A 7,926-nucleotide genomic window follows, 5' to 3' on the forward strand; every position below is an offset into this window, starting at 1 on the left:
GATTTCCAATTCATCTCTTCTGCTTTGTCCAGCGCTCAAATAAATAATAATTCTCTCTCTTCTATAGATTAAACAATGACTGTCTAATGTTCACGTGCCGTGAGTGGCGTTCTTGCACTTCCGGTGTAACATAGTGGTGAGGCGCTAGGGTGGAGGTTCCCATCTGTCCTCTTGCAGGATGCCAGCACATCCCTATTTTGAATAATTTTGGTATTGCAGCGGGTTCCTCATGCCAGGGCTTGGTTTATCGCTTCATGGGTGCTTCCTAATGAAGTTGGATGCTTGCTTGGGAGTCTGGAATATATGTTGGTTGCCGTTGTGCAAGACTCTCTGGGTATAGCATGGAGTATTGGATGTTGGCTTTGAGGAGGAGGAGTTTGACTGGCAGGAATTTCTTCCTTGGACAGCCGCAGTGAATTCCAGGTATAGCAAGCCATTATTGTAGTTGAATGTGAGTACACTACACATACCACTAAATGCCATATAATCACCAGACACATATTTACACTATACTCAAACAATTTAAATACACTCCACAAATTACCACTCAGTACCACATAATTACAAGGCACATAATTACAATCTACTCAGTGTACCATCAACATACTGCACGTACCACTAAATAACACATAATTACAAGACACATAATGACACTCTAATCAATGCAAATTAAATACACTCCACATATTACCACTCACTGCCACATAGTTACACAGCACATAATTAACCTTTAATCAACACAACATAAACACACTCGCTATAATAACACTCAGTGCCACATAATTACACACCACATATTTACACTCTACTCAATGCAACATACATACACTACACATAATGCCACTAAGTACCATATCATTACATGCCACATACTTACACTCTACTCAATGCACAATTAATACACACCACATAATATCAAACACTGCCACATAATTAAATGCTACATAATTAAACTGCACTCAATGCAACATACACTCCAAACAACACTAAATGTCACATAATTACCCACCACATAATTAAACACTACTAAATACAACATACACACCACAAAATATGTTATATGCTTATATGTTTAGGCAGATATTCGGCCTAAACATATAAAGTCCCAAAGGCGAGACCTATTGGCTATGCCAATGCTTGTCTGGGGGCGTGCGGGGGCAAAATTGCCTCTCGGGTGCTTCGGTGTCAGGAGGTCACGCCCCTCCAGGGCCCGCCCCCTCCTCACACGTTAAAATTTCTGTAACAGTTAATGCATTTGAGGCATTACTTGCACTGTCGGTTGCAATTGTCACTGTAGGTTTGTTGTATAAGTTCATTTACGAAAAACACTCTACCTTCTTGTGAGTTACATCTTTAAAAGCAAGATTGGGAGCGCTTAGAAACGGGCTGAACAGCACCCGTTTTGTAAAGTGTAGTCAGCGCCTCTCTCCACGGGTTTCGTCCTCCTCTCTTTCTCTTTTCCTCTGCTCCACCTCTCCCTGCGTGTACGTGAAGGTAAAAGAAAGACAGAGAAGAACGATCTACTCTATGGACTCCCCTTTGCTATTGCTAAGAACTTTCCAGAGACAATAATCTGAACTTTGCTCACCTTATACAAGCAGACGTCATATTTACCCAGAAGGCTTACATCATATTTACATAAAATAAGAAAGAGCTTCAGTTAAGCTGCTGAACCTTAACTCATAGCAGCAAAGTTAAGGTAATCAAAAATAAATGCGAGGAGCTCCTAGATCATGAAAGTGACATGCAGACTCAGTACTAAATTAGACCATGAGCTTCACTCTATTAGAGAAATGTTCTGTGTTTTTGGGATATATATACTTGCCAGTGTAACCACGTCAATCGCCCGGATGAACCTCAGTGGTCTGGGGTGCAGGCTTCAAACCTGTAGCTGTCTAGAGACAGAGTGGTTCAATTCCACCTTCTGGGCGAAGCAGCTTTTGTTAAGGGCCTCAAGCCAATGTAAAGGTGACCATTTTATATTTTTTGTCAATGTGTGTGTGTGTTACAACTTGTAGCAGACAATATTTAGTAACTTCTTGCAGACTTTGCTCACAGATCTTAGAGTCTCACAGTATCTCTGTGCACCAAATATAAACAAATTAATACATGAATGCATGTTTATTTTGAATCATGCAAAATGAGTCGCCTCTAGGCTCTTCCATTTTTTGGTTAGATAATACACCCTGAGGAACAACAACATAAAGTGACATCATGTATAATCACCATTTGATCACATTTGAATGATCGTGCTGGATTGTATTTTGCTGATGAACAATATGAGAACCCCTACTTTGAGCTCAGTCCTTCCATCCTAAAACCACATCTTACTGGATGGGAATTCCAATAGCATCATTTTAAACATATGTACTTACTGTACTAGAGGCACAGTCTAAACTATCACACTTAGGAGTTTCTGATGATGAGCTCTGAGGAGGATTCTTACTCGTTACAATAGTAAACTGCAAAAAATATTATGATAAACTGTATGCACAGAAACCATTCAACCATTGCACTACACATCCACCACTGCACAATCAACACACCACAGGGTTACCATTGCAAAATAACACACTGTACTAGCACTTCACACCACACCACAGTTGTCCTCTACCACCACGCTGCCATCCCAAGCACTGCGCTGTTCACAGGAACAATCTTCATCCCAACAAAACTGCTACCCTACAGCACTGCACAGTTACCATCACCACCTAACTATCACCACACCACCAGCTTACGGCATAAAACTGCCAAGTCATAGTACTACATTACCAGTTATCGCAATGCCACAACCACTTTCAACATCACATTATCACCAACACCAAAGCACAATTACATCTAGTGACCAACATACCTCCTTTTATGACTTGCACAGCACTGCCCAGCAGCACACGGAAGTCAGTTATTGCACCACCACCTCTTACCACTGTACAGCTAACCCCATCACTAAAGTATTACACACATCTATATAAACAATAACAATAACAACGGCACTGCCATCTCAAAGCACTTTATTACTGATTCTCACTTCTCAACACTTCATTACCACACCTTCCATAACGTTATCAACCCCACCACCGTATTACACTCCAGACCCACATACAGCAACCACTCACTGACACATTACACAACCCACAAGTGTTTTACTAGTTTCCTAGCATTGCAGAAGCACATCCAATAACCATACTACCTCTACCAAGGACCACCTTCTAAGGCCGTGCTGCCAACCCCTGCACTGAACTACCTCACACTAGTTTATTACAGCCGGTCACCACTACCCTGTTATCTGCAGGCAATGCTCTACACTTCATAGCTCCACACTGCCACACCCCAAATATCACCTTTCCCACCACAGCGGCACTACACCCCCACTACTGCATTCCCATTCCACGCACTGCCCTACAACCCGTAAACAATAACATCAACATGCCCAGCACTTCTCTTCCATCGCAGAGCATTACATTGCTACAGCACCACACAACCAACTACAGCCTCTGCACTTGTCTCCCAGCCACCACTCACTGACACATAGGATGCTTGGCAGTTTGGGCTAGACTGTTCCCATGAGGCACAGGGTCAAGACTGATTTTCATATGGCCAGGTCTAAACTGGGGTGGCATGGTGAGCAAAAGAATTATGGATTTAACCCAGATATCTTGACTGGGGGTGAATGTTTTGATTGGTTCTGCATTCCGTCCATCCATTGTGTGCCTTTTGCGTTCTCACCCTAAGAGCGCCAGGTAAGTCCAGACGTGGGTCCTGGGCTCACTGTGCCACTAGAATCAAGCTATCCTGGCTGATGAGGGCTGAAGCCCCGAACCCAGCCCTAGGATGCTTGTTTCCGGTCCAGGGAGGACCTGGCTTGGCAGTTCGGGCTCGACTGTTCCCATGAGGCATAGGGTCAAGATTGATTTGCATATGGCCAGGTCTAAACTGGGGTGGAATGGTGAGAAAAAGAATGATGGATTTAACACAGATCTCTAGAATGGGCGTGAATGTTTTGATTTGTTCTGCATTCCATCTAGCAATTGTGAGTCTTTTGCTTCCTCGCCCTAAGTGCGCCACGTATGCCAGACGTGGGTCCTGGGCTCACTGTGCCACTGGAATCAAGTTATCCTGACTGATGAGGGGTGAAACCCCAAAACTGGTCCTAGGATGCTTGTTTCTGGTCCAGGGAGGACCTGGCTTGGCAGTTCGGGCTAGACTGTTCCCATGAAGAACAGGGTCAAGACTGATTTGCACATTGCCAGGTCTAAACTGGGGTGGCATGGTGAGCAAAGGAATGATGGATTTAACCCAAATTTCTTGACTGGGGGGGAATATTTGTTTTTTTCTGCATTCCATCCATCAATTGTGTGTCTTTTACTTTATTACAGATTCAGGCATTCACATTTTTGCTGGTGATAAAGATTACAATCTCCCCCAAATATTTCAATAGTTAAGCACTTATACAAACATTTCCTATAATCATGTTTACACATTGTGAGAGATATTCGTTATCATAGAGAAATAAACCCATAAGCAAACTTATATGTAATCTATATATCGACCTATCGAAGCTTCTCAAGATGCACAGTGCGTCTGCCATCCGGCATCATGGTTCAGCCCGCCCCAGCCATCCAAGTTTGTTGTATTGCCTGACGCGTTTCTGTGGCCAACGTACCACTTCATCAGAGGCATTTCTCCTGTACGCATTAGAGTGCTCTTTATATTGCATGCTGATTAGTTGAAACCCCTCATGGGTTCAACTACGTACTTAATTGCTTCATACAGCATTCTGGGATGTGTAGTCAGATCGAGCTTTCATTAAACACCTATAGTAGGTTTCAATCTGTACAGAGTCCAGGAATGTAATGTGGCACATGAAGGCAGACTGAATCTTCAGGCCAGTAAGCAGAGTAAAGTTGAGTGCGCTCCTTAAGCACAGGACACTTTGGTGAACAAAAATTGTGCAATGGTCCGACCGCAGGAAGTTGCACCATTGTTGGCTGGAGAAAAAAATTGTAACCAGCTATACAAGGCTGCCGTTTTGTACGGAACATTACTGGATCAGCATCTTGCTCTACATGCTAAATAAGCCTGCCAGAATGAGCTGTACCTACTATAGGTAATAATAGAAATGAAAATATAAAAATGCACATCTGAAATTACCAAAGGAAGAGTGTTTTCTTGCACTAAAGACTCGATGCCCCATCATGCAATTGAATTGGGTACTTTGCATCCACCCACTGGGGGTTATCAGACTGCTGAATAAATTGATGGAAATGAAACGGCTGTGAGTTTCACATGTCGTTTTTTATATTGCCCAGGAAGAAGGGGTTGAGAAACCTTGAAACACGTTGGCAGCAGGAATGTAATGTGGCACATGAAGACAGACTACATCTCCCGGCCGGTTGGCAGAGCAAAGTTGAGTGCAGTCCTAAGGCACAGGGCGCTTTGGTGCACATGTATATATATATATATATATATATATATATCTATACTACTATTATAAAGAGAGAACTTGCACCTTTTGGCCAGGTAAACTCAAGAACCACAGCGCCAATCTACACACCCGATACGTCTATGAAAATGTCAGGGTGTGTAGATGGACATAGGCTATATAAATTAAAAAAAAAAGTTAATTAAAAAAATTAAGTTCTAAAACAAAGTAGTCCCCTGAAAGTAGCGCCGGCCGGTACCTAGCGCTGGTCGCGACGCGACGTGTGGGATGACCGTGACGTGCGTGATGACGATGAGGAGGAGCGGCTGACATGGAGCTGCAGTGAGGTGAGGAGCGCGGGCGCGTCATGGCGAAGAGGAGCGGAGCGGCAGCTCAGGTAAAGTAAAGCTTGAAATCAGGGCGGGAGGGATTCAGGGCGGGAGGGAGTCGGGCGGGAGGGAGTCGGGGCGGGAGGGGAGCGGGTGTGCACAGAGGGACAGGCGGGAGGAGTCGGGGCAGGAGGGAGTCGGGACGGGAGGGGGTCGGGGCGGGAGCGGGTGTACTGCCCCAGCCCCTTTCTGCCCCAGGCAACGCTGGGGCGGGCTGCTAGTATATATAAATATATATATATATATATATATTTGAAGCTCCGTGGTCCAAACCCACAAGAATCAGCACTCACAGCAGTTAAAACCTTCTCTTCGGTTTATTGCGCAAATTATAAACAAACAGACGCGTTTCAGCTCTTGCATTCGTCAGTGTCAGCTGGCGACAGCAAGGCGGAAGTTAAATAAGGCATTACTCATAGAAACAAAAAACGGTTAACTTTTACAATTCAAGAGCGCCATCTTTGAATGGTAAATAGCTCAAACTATAAAAACGGCCAAATTAAAGCAGTGTTCATAATGTTGATTAAAGTTATATATGTCTATCAACTAGCAATGTATAAATAGTCTGATATTTACAATTGAGCCCTTGGATGGGCTAATTCATAATGGTGCTCAGTTATAGAGCCAAAATTCAGAGAAATCAACATAATTCACAATGCACAATATTATATATATATAGTGGTAGCTGGATTTCAAAGTGAACACTTTTCAATAAAACCCCTAATAAAGTGCTTGCTGATTGAGGCCTGGATGGCCTTTAGTGAAACTACAAATCAAAAATCACCAATATCACTGTGCTAGACTAACTATTAATTCTCTAAACATCAAATCTATCACAGGGGTCAGAAACCAACTACCAACTACATTTCTTAAAGCATTTATAAAGTTAAATCAATTCTCAAGTAGTGACACAGTTCAACGCATATACTTTCAATTGCTGTTATTATAGGTGCGATAATAGTTCCTCCCCTGCATTAAGTCCCCCTGGTGACTTAGTCTGGAGGTCTATAATGTGCCTTGACTCTAGTCTTCTCAGTTTGCGTTTCAAATCCCCCCCTCTTATATCTTGTGGGACACAATCCAAACTGAAGAAGCTAAGTAATGACCTGCCACTATTGTGGTGAGTGGCAAAATGACCAGCCATCGGGTAATTTTCATCCCTGTTTGTGATGGCCCTCTGATGCTCGAGAATTCTCAACTTGACTGCTTTGGTGGTACTCCCCACGTACCGAAGTCGGCAGGGACAGTTCAGACAGTACACCACAAATGTAGTTGAACAGGTAATAAACTTATTGATTTTAATCTTAGAGTTCTTATGCGGCACCTGATAGGCAATATAGGCAATTTTATATATATATATAAAACACAGCGTTTTAGAATTCTGGCAATTTTCAAACAAAATATGGCCAGTTATCCAGTCAGTCCTCCAAAATTAATAATGCCCTGAATGTGCTGCCATGTGTGCGACCACTGCGCCTTCGGCCTGGTCGCCCCCACGCTCCTCTCCTCTCCTGCTCCTGAGCCCCCTGCTGCCCGAGCACATCGCCGCTGAGAGCCGACGCCGTTTGCAGCGCCCCAGCCACCGCTGGGCCGCCCGCTTGCCTGCACCCGTTTTTTCCCGCCGCTGCCTGCCTGCGGCCCCGCCCCCACGCCAGACGATTGGCTACCACGACCCCGCCTCCCAGCTGACCCGCCCTCCCGGCTCCCTTCTTATGACGCCCCCTCAGCGACCGTGCAGCGGACGCTCGCAGCGGGAGCACTGATTGAGCGCCGAAGGTGCGCCAAAGGTAAGCCCGTCTGCGCCCGTCTGCGCCTGGACCGCGCCCAGTGCCAGGACCCCTGGTTCCCGCAGACCCCAGCCCTCCCGCCGGACGTACGACGCCGCCACCCTCAACGCACTCAACACCGGGCGATTCCCGGGATGCTACCGAGCCACCCCGAGACGCACCCACGGACCCTTCAGCTGCCGCTCCTGCGAGTTCACCTGCATCTGGACCTGCACTACACCGGCACCCACCAAGACCAAGACGAGCAACAACAGCAGCCACCTGAAGTGCATCCTGCTCAACACCCGCTCCGTCCACAGACACGCCGTCGAGCTCTGGATCCTGCTCG

The 7,926-nt window shown here is 45.3% G+C and overlaps 1 non-coding gene across 1 annotated transcript; it reads left to right on the forward strand.

The window, feature by feature from the left end:
* The first annotated feature begins 1,844 nt into the window (after positions 1-1,844).
* TRNASTOP-UCA (transfer RNA opal suppressor (anticodon UCA)) lies at positions 1,845-1,931 on the forward strand. Its single transcript has one exon. It is a non-coding gene; the product is annotated as a tRNA-Sec (tRNA).
* Positions 1,932-7,926: the final 5,995 nt, after the last annotated feature.

Source organism: Lissotriton vulgaris, chromosome 5 (assembly GCF_964263255.1).
Source record: "Lissotriton vulgaris chromosome 5, aLisVul1.2, whole genome shotgun sequence".
NCBI lineage: Eukaryota > Metazoa > Chordata > Amphibia > Caudata > Salamandridae > Lissotriton > Lissotriton vulgaris.